Source organism: Geotrypetes seraphini, chromosome 3 (genome assembly GCF_902459505.1).
Source record: "Geotrypetes seraphini chromosome 3, aGeoSer1.1, whole genome shotgun sequence".
Classification (NCBI taxonomy): domain Eukaryota; kingdom Metazoa; phylum Chordata; class Amphibia; order Gymnophiona; family Dermophiidae; genus Geotrypetes; species Geotrypetes seraphini.
In genome coordinates this window covers 76,971,855-76,992,441 of record NC_047086.1, presented here as the reverse complement: position 1 = coordinate 76,992,441, position 20,587 = coordinate 76,971,855, and the positions used below count along the sequence as shown (strand labels likewise).

The window sequence follows — 20,587 nt, the reverse complement described above, 5'->3', positions numbered from 1 at the left end:
TAATTTCCTTGTAATTGCTGATGTAGAAATAAAGGTGAACAGCAAGCTGTAGGCAATGACATTATTTTATTTACAATGCTGGTGGCTGTTTGGATTATCGTTGTACTTGGACATGGGAGGGGAACAGATGATGGATATATGAACCACAAGGGGGATCTTGCATACTCACCACCTGTTTGGGTAGAGTACAATAGATGGAAGCAAATAACAGCACCATCAAAGTAGCCTTGAATAAGGAGTCGCTTACTGTTGGTATTTTCACTCTATATCCACTGGTCTATTTCTGCTTTTCTCTATTAAGCTACTATTGAACTATTTTAATATTTTGGGACTAGTTTTTGAAAGTTATTCTCCCTTTATCAGGATGGCACAGAAATTGAATGTCAGCGCACTGGCCCATTAACCAAATATAGCTAACATAAGAAGAGTCTTACTGGGTCAGACCAATGGTCCATCAAACCCAGTAGCCTGTTCTCACAGTGGCTAAGTCAAGTCCCTAGTAACCTGGCAAAAAACCCAAGGAGTAGCAACATTCCATGCTACTGATCCAGGGCAAGCAGTGGCTTCCCCCATGTCTTAATAACAGACTATGAACTTTTCCTCCAGGAAATTTTCCAAACCTTTCTTAAAACCTTGAAATCTTGTCCTATGTATAAAGTTATTTCTTGGAAAAGGTATTAATTACAACTTTTCTGCTTACCTTTATTTCTGTGTATCCAAGTACATTCACACGATGATCTTATTTTTCATTACTGACATGTTATGAAACTTGTGCTGGGGCCATAAATACGTCATATGAATTGGTTACAATACCTAATACTTTATGAAAAACAGACAAAATGGAAACCTGTAAATTATTGTTCCACATTTAATATTGAGACCCTTTTACTAATCCACAGTAAGATTTTTAGCTATTGTGACATAACAGGTTGGGCAGACTGAATGGACCATTCGGGTCTTTATCTGCCAACATCTACTATGTTTTAACACAGCTTCTACTGAGGGTATTTCCACCCTTTTCTATTGCAGGCTGTGTGTTAACATTCAGATTAACACATGGTAAGTGATTCTGCATTAACTCCACATTGGGCAATTAGCATGCAGTAAGGGCAAAATGTAACTGCCAAATGCTGTCCATGCCCACTCTCTGTCCATGCAAAACCCTCTAAACGAAACATGCTTAGCATGAGGTTTGCCAAATGCTAACTGTGAAAATATCACAAAGGGCCTTAATGCAGTTCTAAGCTAGTAATTGCCATGTGGCAAAATGTATATTAAGTGCTTACCATGGTTTAGTAAAAGGGCTTTATTATTAGATTAATATCCTGGAAATAGGAACTTAAAATTATTAGGCAGATTGTGGAAAAAGTTCCTGCTTCCATCAAGAATCATTGAGGGCCATTTTCAAAAAGGACGTCAAAGTCTGGTTTTGGACATTTCTTGCTAAACAAAAGAAAATGTGCCATCATTTACAGTGAAGAATGTTGTTATGATTCCTTTTTTTGTAATGAGTTATATTAGCATCTTTTGCAAGCAAGTGCTTTTGCTTAAGCCTTGAAGCAAGAAGTTCTGCTTTTTCTTTTGAAAAATTTAGATCACAAATAAGATCATTGAGCTCAGCTTGTGTAAAAGTCTCTGGTTCTGAATCTTCATCATTCACATCATCAGGATCAGATAATTTTGGATTGTGACCAGCTGCTGCATCATCATCACATTCCTTATCATGTTTTACAGAAGCAAGTCCATCTTGTGGAGGTACAGGGACAGGCAGTGAGTCATCATGAGGAACAGGCCTAATAGCAGCATCCAGAGTAGGATATATAATTTTGTGCTTAGTTTTAGCTGCGAATCCACTTGTGTTCACAAGTCAAAAGTAGCAATCTTTAATATGGTCTCGCGGTTCCCTCCGTATCATTGGGATTGCAAATGACATCGCTGCCTTTCATCGATTGAGCCAGTCACAAAGTCCTTTGGAACAACTGGTACAGATGTTATGTGGAGCCCAAAACTTATCCTGGTTACCCAGTGGACAGCCAAAGTACAATTTGTATACCTTCTTCAGATCTACGGTAATTGGGCAACATTATGCTTTTATCGTGAATGAACCACAGACGTAACAGAAACTATCTGGATGATTAGTACAAAGTCTTGGCATGATAAAGAATGATATTAATCACCGTAAATAATGTTTGTAGCATAAAAAAACAAAGACAACTGTCGTTAACTCTCCTTATACGTTTATCCTATAAATGTAAGATATATCGCCCAATTAACGTTTATAATTATATATAATGAGCCTCATCACAAAAATGTGACATGCTAGTGTAAAACTAAATACAGATTTGAAATCAGCATGAAAAATACTACAAAACCTACCCAACATTAACTCTGATGACATTATGTGTTGACCTGTATTACCAATTCCAGACTTCTTTGTTGCATCGAATGCCTGGAGCAACCTGACTAACTCAGTATGTCAAACTCTGTCTCTGCCAGCATTCAAATCCAGACTCAAAATCCATTTCTTTGAAGATGCTTCCAAGTTCAAACTCCAACCCACCTTCTAAGCATACAGTATATTGATGCACCCTCTTGTCCAGTTTGTCTTTCTTGACTAGATTGTAAACTTTTTTGAGCAGGGATTGTCTCTTCTGTGTTTTGATGTACAGCACTGTGTAGGTCTAGTAGTAGTAATAAGTGGTCCTTAGGAAGTCATTGTACTGTGCTATCTGGGAGTCACACATTTTCTGTGGCTACACAAATTGGGGTCATGGCTGCAGAAAGATTAGTAAGCTCTGCTCTACTGATTTACAGAAGTAGCATCCAGAATTGTATGTAATTCTTTTTTATGAAGCCTCATCATGGCCCAAAGGCATGTTCCCCTCCTTTTCTGCTGGTTATGATTCTTCTGTTTAGCAGAACATCCCTCGGATCTCCTTTTGTAACAGACCAACCATAAATCTTTTGTAATCCGCCTTGAACCGCAAGGTATTGGCGGATTAAAAATCCCTCATGTAATGTAATGTAATGTAATGATTCTAGCTGCAAAATGTACAAAACGTATATTGTGAGCATTGTGAGCCAGGAGCCAGAGAAAGTACCTGCATGTAATAAACATAAGATATTTTGGCTGTACCGCAGAAAGGCAATATATAAAAAATATGACTAGCTCGATATCGTTGGACATTATCATTCTGAGGTCTTCCTCCCAGTCTGTGCATATTGTCTATCTTGTAGCATTCTCTAAGCTTTCTGTAACTGAACTACATAGCTGTGATATTGAATCTTAACAGCTAAGTTTTGTTTATTTCATTGAGGGGATCCATTCTGTTGAATGTTAGGAATTAGCAGGAAAGGATATTTTGTGATAGTATGGTGAAATCAGAATGTGATGAATTCCCATTTTATTAGTCTTGATTATATACTCATAATCAAGACTGATAAAATGGGAAGGAATGGTGTGGGGTTTTTTTTTTCGGTGGTGATGCAACAGAACAGATATACAAATGAAGGCAATAGTCTTAGTTGCAGTCTAGCAGGAACCGACATTGGACAGACAGTTCTGTTATCTTTTTGCTTCTCCCTGCTGTTTTGCAGCAATAGAAAATGAATCTATAACAAGAGATTCTAGCAGAGACATGAAGCATGAGCTACTTTTTAATCAGAATGTGCACAGAAATCTAATTTGGCTAGAGATTTAATTAAAGTTATGGGAAAAATTAGTTTTAACAGTGATTAGATTACTTTTGAAACCTCTTACTTTAATCTTCCTCCATGGTACAGCATTAGAATAGAAAATTTGTGGGAAAATAAGTCAGTTTTCAAATAGGATGTCAAATGATGACCATGGTATACTGTATATGTAGATTAAGCACATTTTCAGCAGCACTGTACTTATAGCCTCAAATTCTATAAATAGAACCTATAGTTAAGCACACAGTTATAGAAAAGCGCCAGTTACATGCACAACAAAATTGGCGATAAATTTCAATCATTGGCATTAATAAGTGCATATAATGTACTTTTTTTTATTTATTCAATTTTCTATTCAATATTTATTTATTCAATATTCTCCCAGGGGAGTTCAGAATGGTTTACATGAATTTATTCAGGTACTAAAGCATTTTTCCCTGTCTGTCCTGGTTGGCTCATAGTCTGTCTAATGGGGGGGGGGGGATTAAGGGACTTGCCCAGTGTCACAAGGAACAGCATGGGGTTGAACCCACAATCTCAGGGTGCTGAGACTGTAGCTTTTAAACACAATGCCACACTCTCCCCTATGCTCCTATGCTATAAATAGTGTGCCTTTCTCTTGCATGCAAATGCAAAGGAGACTTTAAAATGGGAGGGGCATGGACATGTCAGGGATGATTCAACTATTTTGCATGCATTTTATAGGATAGTTGCATATAAGATGAGATTTTTGGGCCCCAAAATGGGGGGGCTCGTCTTATATTCAGGTCCGCGCCCACCCGCCCCCTTCCCGAACTTGTTTCAAGCCTCCGCCGGCCTGCTGTATGACTGGTGGGCCGGTACAGGAGGAATCCCTTCCGCCTCCCCCCACATACCTATTTGAATCCCTGGTAGTCCAGTGGTGTACCGGGCAGGAGTGAGCTTTCCGCACTCCTGCCCAGCCCTGAGCTGCTCCCATAATGGCTGCTGCCAGTTCTCGTGGGACTCGTAAGAACTGATGGCAGCCATTCAGGGAGCGGCTCAGGGCCGGGCAGGAATGCAAAAAGCTCACTCATGCTCAGCATACCACTGGATTGCGAGAACTCGAGGCAGCCATTCTGGGAGGGGCTCAGTGCGGGGCAGGAGTGTGGAAAGCTCGCTCCTACCCGGTACACCACTGGACCACCAGGGATTCAAAAAAGGTACACGGGGGGAGGCGGGAGAGAGGTAAAAAATTGTCAGAGTTAGCCAGGACAGTGGGATCCCTCCTGTCTTAGCCTACCACTGAACCACCAGGTCATATAGCAGGCTTGGTGGAGGCCTGCAGGATATCAGGAGAGAAGGGGGACAGGGTAAAGGGCAAGGAGGTGGGATAGGGTGCAGAGCCTAGTAAGGAGGGAAGGGGTCAGGGTAGAGAATCTGGCAGGGAGGGAGGGGGGACAGGTTGCAGAGCCTGACAGGGAGGGAGGGGGGACATGGATGGAGAGCCTAGCAGGGAAGGGGGACAGGGTGGAGAGCTTGGCAGGGCAGAGAGGAGGGGGCTGGGTGCAAATCCTGGCTGGCCAGGGCACATGAATATTACCCCCCCCACCCCCGACTTATATTCAAGTCAACCTTTTTTCCTCCTTTTTTGGGGAAAAAGGGTACATCAACTTATATTTAGATCATCTTATATATCTTATATATCCTTCAGAATATTGGTACAATCACTGATTTTATCCACCCTGGACTACTGTAACATTGTCTACTTGGGAATATCTAAAAAAAATGTGAGAAAACTGAGAATAGTTCAAAATACGGCCATCCGTCTAATATTCGGACTAAAGAAGAGCGATCATGTTAGTCCATTCTACAAACTCCTTCATTGGTTACCAATTGAAGCACGAATTCTATTCAAATTCTCCTGCCTCTGCTATAAACTAATCTGGGGACTGGCCCCCAGCTACCTACTACCTCACTTCGAATTCCACTCCTCTATTAGGCCTACCAGAAACCGTAACCTCTTTACCTACCCAAATATCATAGGCTGTAGATATTGCACCTTCTTTGATAGAACATTCAAATTCCAAGCAGGTAGACTGCAAACTTGGACAGGCTACTTCACTTATGCCGCCAGAGAATCATATAGTATCTTTAGGAAAGAACTAAAAACCACATTGTTTAAGAAATTTATAACCTAACCGGACTTCTCCCCTAAAATCGGAGCCTCCTCCCATCCCAAGGAGTCCGTCTACCCTCTTCTGCCAAAATTTCTATCTTTAATTGTTACCAGTTTTTCCCACTGGTGCCCGTCCTTCATTCAAATGTACCAAGTTAACAACTTACTTCTCATCAACATCTTATGTTATCTTTTTCACCTTCGCAGCCTTGCACCTTTGTAACTCAAAGCACAATCTCCTTTCTCTTCTCCTACTTATGCTCTGAATATCGTCGACTGTATAATGCTACTCATTGTGAAACCATGTAATACGCAGCCCTGTAACTCTCCTGTTACTATCACTTGATGTTCAATGCTATACTCTGTAATTCGCTGTCTGTACAGTTTCTCTTCATTGTAACCGCCTAGAAGTCGCAAGATTGTTGGCGGTATATAAGAATAAAGTTATTATTATTATTATTATATTCATGTATATACGGTACATGGTCAGCTGCCACATTTAGGCCCCACCATTTATGCGAGCCATAAACATGGCATAAGTGGTTGTATCTAAAGTTTGGAGAGTAACTTCAGACTTATGCTAGTATTCTATAACAGGTATGCACATGCTGATGAAGATAGTTGTTTACACATATACTTTTGCATCCACTCTAAATATGTAGGTACAGATATTGGGTGCCTATGCATCTGACTTATAGATATGGGCCACATACTCCAGGTTATACCTAGGTTTGGCATGGGAAGTGCCATCTACTCATGTTCGAGTCCTAGCAATTTGGATGAACATCATCAAGTTTTTGTGGTATAATGCAGAAGTAGATTACTGGGCCTTCCTTCTGTGTAGTATAAATTTGATGTTGTTGCATCAAACATGATCCTCTACCTCCAACACTGCCCAGTTGCGTGGTAGATTGTTAGTTTGACATTTCCACTGAAACCTGTCTGCCTTCAGAGGCCCTGCTGGTAGTGAAACTACTGATGGCATAGCTGTCAGCTTCTCAGATGCACGCAAACCCCAGTGGCACGACAACCCATGTACCATATACACCCTCAGATTCTATATAGGTCATTCAAAGTTGGGTGTGCAGTTTTGGGCAGGGATCACAGATCTGTGTGTAAACTAATTGCTAAAGGGTGATATACGGTATTAATAAGCACTAATTGACAATTATTAGTAGATAGGTGCAGATCTGCTCTATGCCCCTATTTTATTACCTGTTCATCTCACTTTTCATGTTCAACTCCAAAAGGGGTGTGGCCAGGGGAGACGCATGGGTGAGTCAGGGACATTCCCAGGATTTAGTAGTGCAATTATAGAATACTTGCATTTCTGTGCCTAATTGACAGTAGCTGGTGTGAGCATTTATGCCAGCCAAAAGCTGACATAAGTGTTTGCATACAGAATTAGGTATGGAATTGCACACTAAGGTCCTGATTCTATAAATGGCACCTGAAGTTAGGTGCCTAGATCAGCACGCTTAGCCAATCTAGGTGCCTAACTTAATTTTCTTGGCTTAGCGCTGATAATTGAAAGCGTCATTAAAAAAAACCCCAATTAATTAGCTGGTAGGTGCCTAACTTGGTAAGCATCTACCACTTTGAGGTAGATGTCTACACCAAGGCACCTATCAGTAAGTAGGCATGGTTAGGGGTGGATTCGGGGAAGATTTTGGCATTGTTTGACTTAGGCACTAGTAGGCACTTAACCTAGGTGCACTCATTTAGACCAAGAAAACCCTGGCCTAAATGGCAGTGCGCTTAAGCTTTCAATGTCTACTGCCACCTAGGACTGCTTAAATACCACTAGGCGTGATTTTATAGACAGCTCCTAGTGGATGATTGACAACTATGCTGAAAGGCACCTAGGAGTTAGGCTCCGTTTACAGAATTAGGCCCTAAACTAATATTCTATAAAAACAGTTCCACATGAAACTGCCTTTATAGAATTCACACTTCATGCTATGATGAGTTCCTCCCCAGAGAGGCTTTGGCAAGTAGGCAAATAACTCCTAGCTACAAAAATTAAGCAAAGACCTTCAATACCAATTAGAGAATGACACGACGACAAATTTTTCACCGTCCCTGTAAGAACTCAATTTCCCCATCCCGTCCCCATGAGTTTTGTTGCTGTCGCTGTCCCTGCCCCATTCCTATAAGCTCTGCCTTAATTGCACAAGCCTCAAACACTTATGATTTTAAAGTGTTTGAAGCTTGTGCAGATGAGGACAGAGATTGCAGGAATGGGGCAGGAAAAGAACTCTCTGGGACGAGATGGGAAAATGAATTCCCGTGGGGACAGGGAAAAATTTGTCCCCGTGTCATTCTCTAATACCAATCTCAGCCATCTGTTTATGAGCATGCTTGGCATGTTTGTTTGGCATGCTCATAAACAAATAGACCACTGAGATGAGATTCATCATTTACCTTTCTAACAAATATTAATCTACTAAACAATAAGATCTCTGATGCAGACCAACAGGCCAAAACATGTACATGTTGGGTTATTTTGAGAAAATAAAATTATTTGCACCTTTTGTCATCTTCACCTGTTTCTTTGTGGTCAGTCTTTAAAACACCATGAGTTTTTATTTGAGTCAATTTCTAATAGAATGTGACCCCTGATGCAGCCTGCTTTGGTGAAACATGGCCATGTCATCTTCTTCCTGTAATACGGATGCTCCCTTGTCAATAAACTTTATGTCTCTATTCTGGACTCGTGGTCTGGTCCTACTTCCCTGTGTCCCTTGTTCCACTGAGGTCTTTGAGAAGAGAAGATTCAAAATACTATTGTAGCATCCCCCTTCAGCTAAAGGAAAACATTCACCACCAAAGGAGGGAAGACCTACTATATTTTCCCCCTGGCTCATGGTGCATAAGGGAGAACATAAGAATTGTCAAACTGGGACAGAGCAAAGATCCATGAAGCTCAGTATCCTGTTCCAACAGTGGCCAACCCAGGTCCCAAGTACCTGGTAAGATCCCAAAGAGAAAAACAGATTTTATGATGCTTATCCTAGGAATAAGCAGTAGATTTCCCCAAGCAATCTTAATAATGGCCTATGGACTGCTCTTTTAGGAAATTTTCCAAGCCTTTTTTAAACCCAGCTAGGCTGATTTCACCACATTCTCTGGCAACAAATTCCAGAGTTTAATTACACATTGTGGGAAGAAATATTTTCTCTGGTTTGTTTTAAATCTACTACTCAGTAGCTTCATCACACCCCTAGTTCTAGTATTTTTGGAAAGAGTGAACAATGATTCATATCTACCCTTTCCACTCCACTCCACTCAGTATTTTATAGACCTCTGACATATCACTCTTGAGCTGTCTCTTCTACAAACTGAAGAGCCTTAGCTGCTTTAGCCTCTCCTCATAAGGAGGTCGTCCCAAACCTTTTATCATTTTCGTCATCCTTCTCTGTACCTTTTCTAATTCCTCTGTATCTTTTTTGAGATACGGCGACTAGAACTGCACAAAGTATTTAAACTGCAGCCGTACAGTGATATAAGGGCATTATTACATTACATTATATTAGAGATTTCTATTCCGCCATTACCTTGCGGTTCAAGGCGGATTACAAAAGAGTTATAAACGGAGGGTTACAATGGAAGATCATTGGGGATTTCTAGAGGAGGTAAGGATTAGGATAGGTAGAATCTGTGAAATAGGGAGTAGGTGGGAGGAAGAGAGGTAACTGATGTTAAGACTGTTTCAGGGATTTCTTGAAGGGTATAGTTTTTATTTCTTTTCTGAACATCTTGTAGTGTGGAGTGGTTATCAGTAGGTTGGAGATTTGATTATCTAATTTTGCTGCTTGAGTGGCTAGTAGGCCATCGTATAGTTTTTTCCATTTGGTTTCTTTGATTGGAGGGTGTGTGCATGGGGTGTGTGTTTTTCTGTGTCTGGATGAGGTTGTTTGGATAAGGCAGTTGTTCAGGTAGGTTGGGTCGTCTCCGGCCCAACAAACATTTTCATCTTTGTTTCCTGATAATTCCTAACATTCTATTTGCTTTCTTAGCCACCGCTGCACACTGAGCTAAGGGTTTCAATATATCCTCAACAATGACACCTAGATCCTTTTCCTGGGCAGTGACTCCTAACAAAGAACCCAGCATCACGTAGCTATAGTTTGGGTTCCTCTTTCCCACATGCATCACTTTGCACATGCTCACATTAAACATCATCTGCCATTTTGATGCCCAGTCTTCCAGTCTCACAAAGTCCTCTTGCAATTTTTCACAATCCTCTTGCGATTTAACAACTTTGAACAATTTTGTGTCATCAGCAAATTTAATTATCTCAATAGTTATTCCTATCTTTAGATAATTGATAAATATGATGAATAGCATTGGTTCCAGCACAGACCCATAAGGAACCCCACTAGTTATCCTTCTCCATTGAGTATATTGACCATTTAAACCCACTCGGCTTTTTTGTCTTTCAAGCAGTTCTTAATCCAGGAGGATTGTATGTAAGAGGCGTCAATGTCCAAGAACCGCGGAGAGATGGACAAGCAGTGAATTTGAATAGTAGGTTGTGCCCCTGATGAGGAATCGAAATGGGGGACTGTAAGGCATTTGGTTGAGGCACCCCCTAAAAGAAAAGGTTCTGGACTCTAGCAGACATTTGAAAGCTAAGTTTCCCTTCATAATTCTTTAAACTAAGGAGGAAATGGCTGGTGATAAGGACCTATTGGTCTTAATGATTTTATATTTTTTATTTTCTCTAACTTATTCTTTGCACGTGACACTTTAATAAAAATAATATTTAAATTGCACTTTTTAAGAAAAAGCATTTTGATAAATTGAAAATTTCACTACTGGGTGGTGCCAGATGATGTTTGTGGGTGAAATCCTATAGTGCGCTTTGAGCGTGCCCATACTGTGGATATCCCCAGGTGAACTCCTTAATCCTTTAGAGGAAGTTCCCGTGAACTGATTAACTACCCGTTCTGAATTATATTTAAATTTAGTGATTAGTTTAACATATTAGCCTTCAGAGAGCTAGTCAGTGCACAGAAAAAGTTTTAGAGGACAAGGAGCAGGTCTTTAGGAATGGCTTCTACTTGATATTGACCCCTCCTCATTTTTTAGCTTTGGACATTGGCAAGAACTTCTCAACCCAGGCCCCAGCTTTTAGGAGTTACTATGATCCTTATGGATGAATTGGTAAGATAATGAAATAGTAAACTGACAGCGGCATAGTTTTTTTTTTATTATTATAATGAACCTAAAGATCAATTATATATATATATATATAATACATGTGGATAAATTAAATGTGTAGATATAATAGATATGCAAAGCAGTGCTTTGGGATTCAGGCAATATTGGGTGCATCATTTCATTAAAAAACAAAACAGTGCTGTCTGCGGGGAAAACTGAATAAGTATGGTGAGTTTAATCCCTCGTACGGTTTAATCCTTTCTACCTAAGGCTGTTCTGAACTCCTGCTGTGTAGGTATGTATCTGCTCACAAACCAGGCTCCCAAATCAGTCTCAATTTGCAAAGAATGCTGAGGTTTCACAATTCTTTTTTTATTGAGGTTCTGTAGCTCAGGACTTTAAGATATGACAGCGTGTGTGGCACATTGTTCTTCTGAGCTCTGCAAATTACAGTCTCTCTGGGGCCAATGCAATAAAGTGTACGATGCTTTTCACAGGGCGAGCAAAGTGGTAGGGCACAATTTCATGAGGGCCTAGATACAAAACTGGGTTTTATACAGGAGCTAATCCTGCACAAAGCTGTGCATTAGACCCAAGTTCATTTCTTGAATTCAGTGGTAATGAGGTTAGTCATTCTGTGCAGCTGCAAAGAAATGTGTAAAAGCTGAAAAGGTTGAGCACAACGCCAAGCTTTAATGCTAGGTGAGTGGGGGAGGGGGGAGGGGGAAACAGGGTGTCTTAAAAAGTTAGCATGCTCTTTTGCAGTCATGTTAGTTGGGATTTCATGGGTGTTTTTTTTATTTTTGACACCTGTATATAAGACCCACATCTTTATTTATTAAAAAAAAATATGAAAAATGATAGAACTGAGCTGGAAGAACTGGATTGTTGAGAGCAAAAAGCAGCTAGAAATACACACAGATCTGATCACAAAAAGATTGTATCAGTACCTGGAGTTGTGCATACATCTATGCATGTGCTGGAATGCTATTCTGCAAATAAAATATTGATATTGTGAAACTTTTATGCACAGAGTAGCATTCCAACACACGCACAGATCGGATACAATTATTTTGTGCCCAGACCTGTGTGCAGCTCATAATTGCCATTCGCACAGTGTACTTGAGCCTGATAGAGATTGGGTGTTTGGTGTCTATTCTTTAGAAAAAGAGGGGAAAATTGGCTGAATTGCTTAGTTCATGTATTTCCAGATGTACAATTCAGAAAAGCTGAAAATTATTTCTTGAAATGAGAACTAGGTTATTAAAACTTGGCGAGCTATTGTGGTTGAATTTCCCATCAAAATGTATAGTCAAGTTAGAATGCCATATATACTCAAATATAAACCGAGATTTTGGGGCTGAGATTCTTAGAGAAGGCGGGAGCAGGCAGGCCTTGAGCATGCGCAGATACTTAAGGCCCCACACCAGATCAGAATACAGCATTGACAGCGGCAGCAGGTTTCCAGTACTAATGGTAAGCACGATGTTGGGGAGTGGGGCGTGCATGGAGGAGGATGGCAGCAGGAGTTTTTGTGCACAGAGGATAGCGGCTTTGAGGTTTATCACAGGGGGCATGTATTGAGCGTGGTGGGGGGTGGAAGCCTATATGGAGGATAGGCATGCTGGTGTTCAGCAGCAAGTTTCTTCGGTACCAACAGATTGCTGGCTGGGGGAGGGAAATACAATGGTACCAACAGATGATGCTGGCTGGGGGAGGGAAATACAATGGTACCTCGGTTTACGAGTGCACCGGTTTGCGAGTTCACGTTCTGAACGTGAACGTGAACTCGCAGGCTTGAGCATGCTCAGATGCTCAAGGCCCAGCAGACGAGTAGGCCGATCTTCAAGAGTGCCCAGATGAGGGTAAGAAGCGGCGGGGGGGGTGCCCAATTGTGTCGGGGGGATGTCTGATCGTGTCGGGGGGGTGCCCAATCATGGTGGGGGGGGTCGGATCGTGGCGAGGGGATGCCCAATCGTGGCGGGGGGTCGGATTGTGGCAGGGGGGTGCCGGTTCGAGGCAGGGGGGTGCCTAATCGCAGGGGGGGCCTTCGAGGGAAGCAATGCTGGTTCTCGGGGGGGGGGAACGCATCAAAGCGAGTTTCCATTATTTCCTATGGGGAAACTCGCTTTGATAAACGAGCATTTTGGATTACAAGCATGCTCGTAATCCAAGGTACCACTGTATCTCATTTCTAATTCCATGTCTGTGTAAATGCCAGAATGGTATATAATGAAAAGGAACTTACTTGTGAGTAGAAGGACAAAGAGGAAGTGTTTGTAATTATAGAATTCAGGTCTGTTTTTCATACTCTTAGCACACATGGAAAGGGACATCAGATCTTGTTGCCTATTCTCTTATTTAAGAACATAAGAGTTACCATACTGGGACAAACTGAAGGTCTATCAAGCCCAGTATCCTGTTTCTAGCAGTGGCCTATCCAGGTCATAATTAGCTGGGAAGATCCCCCCCACCCCCCCCCAAATAAAACAAATTTTATGCTGCTTAGCCTAGAAAAAAGCAGTTTTTGTAGGCTGACTCACCAGGATCACCTAAATTTCTAAACTCGGTTTATATTCGAGTCATCTGTTTTTCACCTTTTTGGGGGGGGGGTCACCTCGGTTTATATTCGGATTGGTTTATCCTTGAGTATAAATAATATATCTTTCATGAGCCAGCTCATCTGCTTTTACCCCCTTCCCCTTTTACTAAACCGCAGAAGTGGTTTTTAACACAGGCAGCCGCGCTGAATGCTCCACGCAGCTCCCTGTGCTAATAACCGCTATAGTGGTTAAGTAAAAGGGGGGTTAAGAGTAGTTGCTCTTCAAGAGCCATGGAATTACCATGCTGTTGCTAAATTGAAATACAGTCAACACTTTTTAATAAACATAATATCAACTGTGACATCTATACCTTAATATGAAGGAATCCTGAGTGGAGTAGAATGGGTTCCAGTGGATCGATTTTTCACTCCTTCAAAAATTACAAAGACTAGGGGAGTTATAGGGACAATGAAGTTATAGGGAAATACTTTTAAAACCAATAGGAGGAAATTTTTTTTCACTCAGAGAATAGTTAAGCTCTGGAACACGTTGCCAGAGAATGTGGTAAGAGTGGATAGCATAGCTGGTTTTAAGAAAGGTTTGGACAAATTCCTGGAGGAAAAGTCCATAGTCTGTTATTGAGAAAAACGGGGAGGGGGGGAAGCCACTGCTTGTCCTGTATTGGTAGTATGGAATATTGCTACTCCTTGGGTTTTGGCCAGGTACTAGTGACCTGGATTGGGCTACTGGGCTTGACGGACCATTGGTCTGACCCAGTGAGGCTATTCTATGTTTTTATGTTTCTTATGTTCTTTCTATAGTGCATGCTATTTTGGAATTTCTTGGAATTATGCCTTGGATCTCCCACTCTTTGTGGATTATTATGGGTGATTGTATATACATTTTTCTTGTATCTCATATCTTTTTTTGTCTTTTCCTCTGTAGAGTGAAATATATATATATATATATATTTTTTTTTTTTTTACTTTTACCCTTTTTCTTTACTAACTCCCCCTTTTACAAAACCGCAGAAGAGGTTTTTAACGCAGGTCAGCGCGCTGAATGCTCTGCGCTAAAGACCGCTTCCATGGTTTTGAAAAAAAAAAAAAAAAAGGGGGGTAAGTTTTTTTCTTGGTGTAATACTTAAATTCAACAAATATAAAAATTAATTGCCTTTAGCACAGTACTGTGTGCGCACATGCATCTGATGTACCCTCCCAGGTTAGCACACAAATTACATGCATATAAAGCAGGGGTGTCCAACCTGCAGCTCAAGGGCCGCATGCGGCCCCGTGAAGTATTTTGTGCGACCCCGGTCTAGGGCGATGCAGTGTTTTCCTCTGCTGCTCCCGGGTGTTTACTGTCTTTCCGGCTCCCTCCTCTGTCTTGCTGTAGCGTTTGCGTGGCCCCAGAAACATTTTTTTCAGTCAATGTGGCCCAGGGATGCAAAAAGGTTGGACACCCCTGATATAAAGCATGCACAAAAATTGTTTAGTGCATCAGCAAGCAAAAATTAGCATTGTGCTTGCATTAGAAAGCTATGTGCAAAGCTGTCTGCGCACATCTCCAATGCAACCTTCTGTTTCCCTTGGTTTTATCTTACTTATGCTTTTCCCAGAGGCAAGGAATGGTGTGGACACTGCCTGCAGTCCTAATTGTAGAGGTTTGCTGCAATTCTAGTTCTCTTTATCAGGTCATTGCGATGAGAACTCTTAAGGTTATTTGAGCGCCAGCAAGAGTTTTTCTATTTACTCACAACCTGCATACAAAGCAGCATCCAATCTCGCCTTCCCTGAAAGGTACTGTTGACCTGATAAATGGCTCAGATGAAGCCTGTCAGCTCCCTCTGTCTTTTAGATCAATGTAGAAAGCCATGCGGTAAAGCTGTGTGCCAATGGGTGAGCACAGGGCTTCTATCACATTATTTATTTAATCAACTAATGAGAGACAAATTCAAAGCATGCAGAACTTGCATACTTGTCAGGGAAAGCCTGACATGCACAAAAAGGTTCTGCAGTATGGGTAGCTTCACTGCGCATGTCTGAAGTCAATGAAAGTCCTAGCACACATCTGCACATGTGGTTCTGTGCATAAATAATAGCCAAGCAAAAGTTTCTTATTTATATATTTCATTATTTAACATCTTTATATTCTGCTTTTTCCATAGTTCACAGTTGATATTTACGTGCAGAACAAACATGCAGAGAGCAGTCTGGCTATCAGCACCTGGAAAGGTGGAAAAAGAAACAGTGTCCTCTTTTTTTTTTTTTTTTTTTTTTTGGGGGGGGGAATGACTTTTTTTCCTGCCTGACAGAGTTAACCCAGTAGCTTCTGGCTAGCAACCACAGACAGTATAGTATCTGTTTAACCAGAAAGTAGAAAATGACACGGGGACAAATTTTCCCCCGACCCCTGCGGGAACTCATTTTTCTGTCACGTTCCGGTGAGTTCTTTTCCTGTCCCTGCCCCATTCCTGTAAGCTGTGTCCTCATCTGCACAAGCCTTAAACACTTTAAAATCATAAGTGTTTGAGGTGTGTGCAGTTAAGACAGAGCTCACAGGAATGGGACAGGGACAACAACGAAACTGGTGGGGATGGGACGGAGAAATTGAGTTCCTGCGGGGATGGAAAAAAAAATTTGTCTCTGTGTCATTCTCTACCAGAAAGCATTCAGCATTAAACAACTCTTATTGCTTAATAACAATGAGTAAACTAGTACATATCCAACGCACTACATATTTCATAGGGGAAAAGGTAGCGCCTTCTGGGACCAAAGGCACCTTTTTCATGGGGGCCACATCAATATAATTGATTATCCGTAGTATAAAGATTTCATAGTAAAGCAAAATGATTGGGTCTCTGTGTGAGCTCCACTTGTGTCAGCTGGCAGGATATGAAGCCGAACAATGGGATTGCTATAATTTTTTAATTCTAGTGCAAAGGGCATATAATTCACCTTTAATCTCACCTTGGGTTCTGCTGCTTCCCCAACCCTATATGTCATGTCTGTCTGTCCAAGTTAGATTGTAAGCTCTTCCGAGTAGGGACCGTCTATCAATGTCAAAATGTACAGCACTGCATACGCCTTTTAGCGCTATATAAGTGATAAGTGTTAGTACCTTTTTCGGCTCTGCCTCCTGTATTTCTGCTCTGTGCTTCTGCTCCTTAGTTTCTCCTTCTACCCAATTTGTTGGATTCATTCTGGTACAGTAATTTGATTGTGACCAAAATGTGAACTTATTTGATTGAGAATGCCCCCATTACTGATTCTTTTTGCTATTTGGGGGTGATTGTTGATAAATGATCTTTCTCAACCCATGTTGCAGCTTTGGTACATACTGGATATATGTTATTATATAAATTATGTTGTGTTCAAGGATTACTCAGCAGACATTCTTAACTTTGGTATACAGTACTCCCCTGCGAAGTCGCGATTCGGAGTTCACGGCTTCAGTCATTCACAAGGGTTTTTTCTTAGTCTTCCTGCTGCTTTCACCATCGATTATTATTAGCGTGGCCACTGCGAGGGAGATTGGAGAGGGGGGGGAGAGAGAGAGGATATCAGAGGCGTTTGCAGCGGTAGAGCACGCACACGAGATGGAGCCTTCCAGCTGACATCACCGTGGCAATGAGAAGCCAAAAACGGAGCTGGGAGATGGGCCCTAAAAGAAATCAGGCATTTTTGGACCACATCCATTTTTCACAGATTTTCACAATTCATGGGGACTCCTGGAGCATAACCCCCACAAATTATGGGGGGAGTACTGTATTCACTCTTTACAACACATCTTAGATTATGCAAACGCCCTTTTTATAAGTTTATCTTCTACTGATTTTCGGAAATTACAAACTCTATAGAATTCTGCTCTAAGGCTGTAGGGCGATATTGGAAGGTTTCATCATGTAACACCATTATTTATATCCTATTAGGGGCTTCCTATAAGGTTTAGGATACAGTTTAATATTTTACTATTTGTTCATAAAATCCTGTATTCGATAAGAGACAGTACCACTGAGTAAATTCTTTGTTCTTATGTTTCTTGTAGATCTCTGCGATCTAGTGGCAGACATCTTGTTATTCCTGAACCTAAGTCTGCACGTTTAATGAGAACATGCAATAAATCTTTCTTTTTTCAAGCACCGCTGCTTTGGAATGTGCTCCTTGTATATATGCAGAAGGAATGTTCCATAACTCATTTTCATAAACAACTTAAAATGTATTTATTTCATTCGGTGTTTTCTAGTTAATTGAATATATGATTGCATGTTTTAATGTATTTATTTTGAGTACTCTTGGTGGGGGGGGGTCTTTCCTATTAAATTTTGTAGTTCCTTTCTGAAATGTTTTTTATATTGTTATTGTAAACCATATGGATTGCTTTTGTATATTAGCGGTATATCAAATGAAATAAATCTGTAAATCTGTGCACGTCAATTGATCTGCTCTGCTTTTGGTTTGTCATTTCTGGGATTTTTGGTCCACTTTTAGAGACTTGTCAGTGCTACTGAGGTCCCCATGATGCCTGGGGCACTTTTGCCTGGGGGAAGATACAGCTGGGAGGGCAACCCTTTTCCAGGGCACTTACCTAGCCAGCTTGCACTAACATTTTATGACTTGGGGACTAATCCCCTTGTAGCAAAGTTCGTTTCTGTTCATTACAAGAGCTTGAGTGCAGACTGTGTGGCATCTGTGTTGGTACCAGTGACTTTATCAGTTTCCGGAGGTGACCAGTGGAGTGCCGCAGGGCTCGGTCCTGGGTCCACTCCTTTTCAACATATTCATAGGGGATCTGACTCAAGGGCTTCAAGGTAAAATAACACTATTCGCCGATGACGCCAAACTATGTAATATAGTAAGTGAATGCAGTTTACAGAATTATATGGCGCAGGACCTGCTTACATTGGAAAGTTGATCCTCAACCTGGCAGCTAGGCTTCAATGCTAAGAAATGTAAGGTCATGCACCTCGGAAGTGGAAATCCATGCAAGACGTACTTCTTGAACGGAGAAACTTTAACTAGGACTTCAGCAGAACGAGATTTAGGAATAATCATTAGTGCAGACATGAAAACTGCCAATCAAGTGGAGAAGACTTCATCTAAGGCAAGGCAAATATTGGGTTGTATCAATAGAAGTTTCGTCAGCCAAAAGCCTGAAGTCATAATGCCGTTGTACAGGGCCATGGTGAGACCTCATCTGGAGTACTGTGTGCAATTCTGGAGGCCACATTACAGTAAAGATGTGCGCAGAATTGAATCGGTTCAGCGGATGGCCACCAGGATGATCTCGGGGCTCAAGGGTCTCTCGTATGAAGAGAGACTGAACAAATTGCAGCTCTACACTCTCGAGGAACGTAGGGAGAGGGGAGACATGATCGAAACATTTAAGTACCTCACGGGACGTGTCGAAGTGGAAGATGATATTTTCTTTCTCAAGGGACCCTCGGCCACAAGAGGGTACCCGCTCAAACTCAGGGGCGGAAAATTTCATGGCGACACCAGAAAGTATTTCTTCACAGAGAGAGTGATTGATCATTGGAACAAGCTTCCAGTGCAGGTGATCGAGGCAGACAGCGTGCCAGACTTTAAGAATAAATGGGATACCCATGTGGGATCCCTATGAGGGTCAAGATAAGGAAATTGGGTCATTAGGGCATAGACAGGGGGTGGGTAAGCAGAGTGGGCAGACTTGATGGGCTGTAGCCCTTTTCTGCCGTCATCTTCTATGTTTCTATGTTTTCCCACCCCACCAAAGCTGCACGAGGAGCTGTGGGGTCTGGGGTGTCAGGCTCTAACATAGTCTGACTAGTAGCCCAAAGAAACAAGCATCTGGAACCATTTTTATGTGCTTGTCTGAGGCAGCAATGTTCCCCATCTTCCAGCTGCTGTTGTAGCCGAAGCAGGCATAGCACCAGCAGAACAGTGAATACTACCTATTATAGTCTAGGGGAGACATGTGGGTGTCTGTAATTGCCTTTTTTTTGGGGGGGGGGTTATGGGGCTTGGGTACACTATCTCCAAAAAAACCTTAGCTCTCCTAGGCCTTTTTTGATGCCAAAACACTGCTGTGGTGGCCATCTGCTGTGGTGGCCATCTTGGATTTTCAATTCAATTTTTAAAAGTCTCTCTCTGCCTCAAAAACACCTTGATTTTGATTAAAATAATTAAAGATGGATTCCTTAGGCTGTTTTATCCCTGATTCATGCCAGATTTGCACTAGATGGCTGGCTGGCTGAGATTATCCTTGTTTCACATGCCGTGGGGCACATGAGCTTTGAGCTTATCCCCCCTCTGGTCTCTCTAGAGTTCTTCCCCCCCAAATGAGCAGGTGGCTCAGGAGTCCTTGATGGCCTAAACCAGGGGGAGGATCTGATGGTGTGCTGCCTTTTTAAGCCGAAGGCTGTGCAGGAAGTCATCACAGAATTCTTGTGGGTATTGAAGCTTGAGCCCCCACAGACCTCCATTGCTAAGCATTCTGTCATGAGAAGCTCTAAGCCTCAGACCATTTTTTTTCCTTCATATTCAGACATTACAATGTTGTTAATGGAGCACTAGGGGACTCTAGAAGGTCCTTTGTGAGTTGCCAGGACTATGGCAAAGTTGTATCTTTTGGCTCTGGATTTTCAAGATTTGTTTGTTCTGTCTAAAGTGAATTTGTTGGTAGCGCAGGTTACCTGTGAACGGGCCAAGCAATCTTTGCCCTTCACCTCCTCACTACCAGGTGCTTCTGGACTTCCAGGCACTGTTTTTTCTTATATCTCTTCTATTTTTCACACAACCTTCCTGGTCTTTTGGGCTGCCAAAGTTGTTCTAGCTTTTGCCGATCCCTCTGGTTGTTACCAGTCACTCACTCCGGTCACTCCAGTCATCTCTGAACATTCTGGTAGCCAGCCTCTCTGGTCATCACTGGTCACTCACTCTGGGCCCTATTGGTCACTCTGGCTGTCGGCCTCTTGGGTTCCCACTGGTCCTGGACACCACTGGTCCCTCTGGTTGCCAATCTCTTAGCTCCAGCTGGTTCCTCTGGTTGCTCCGCTGGTCACTATTGG

At 41.8% G+C, this 20,587-nt stretch overlaps 1 long non-coding RNA gene across 1 annotated transcript in view; it reads left to right on the top strand.

Moving 5' to 3' along the window:
- Positions 1–17,962, top strand: part of LOC117357693 — a 33,900-nt gene extending 15,938 nt beyond the window's left edge. Inside the window, exon 3 of the long non-coding RNA XR_004538848.1 lies at positions 17,587–17,962. This is a non-coding gene — a long non-coding RNA (uncharacterized LOC117357693). The remainder of the gene's footprint in view (positions 1–17,586) is intronic.
- Positions 17,963–20,587: the final 2,625 nt, after the last annotated feature.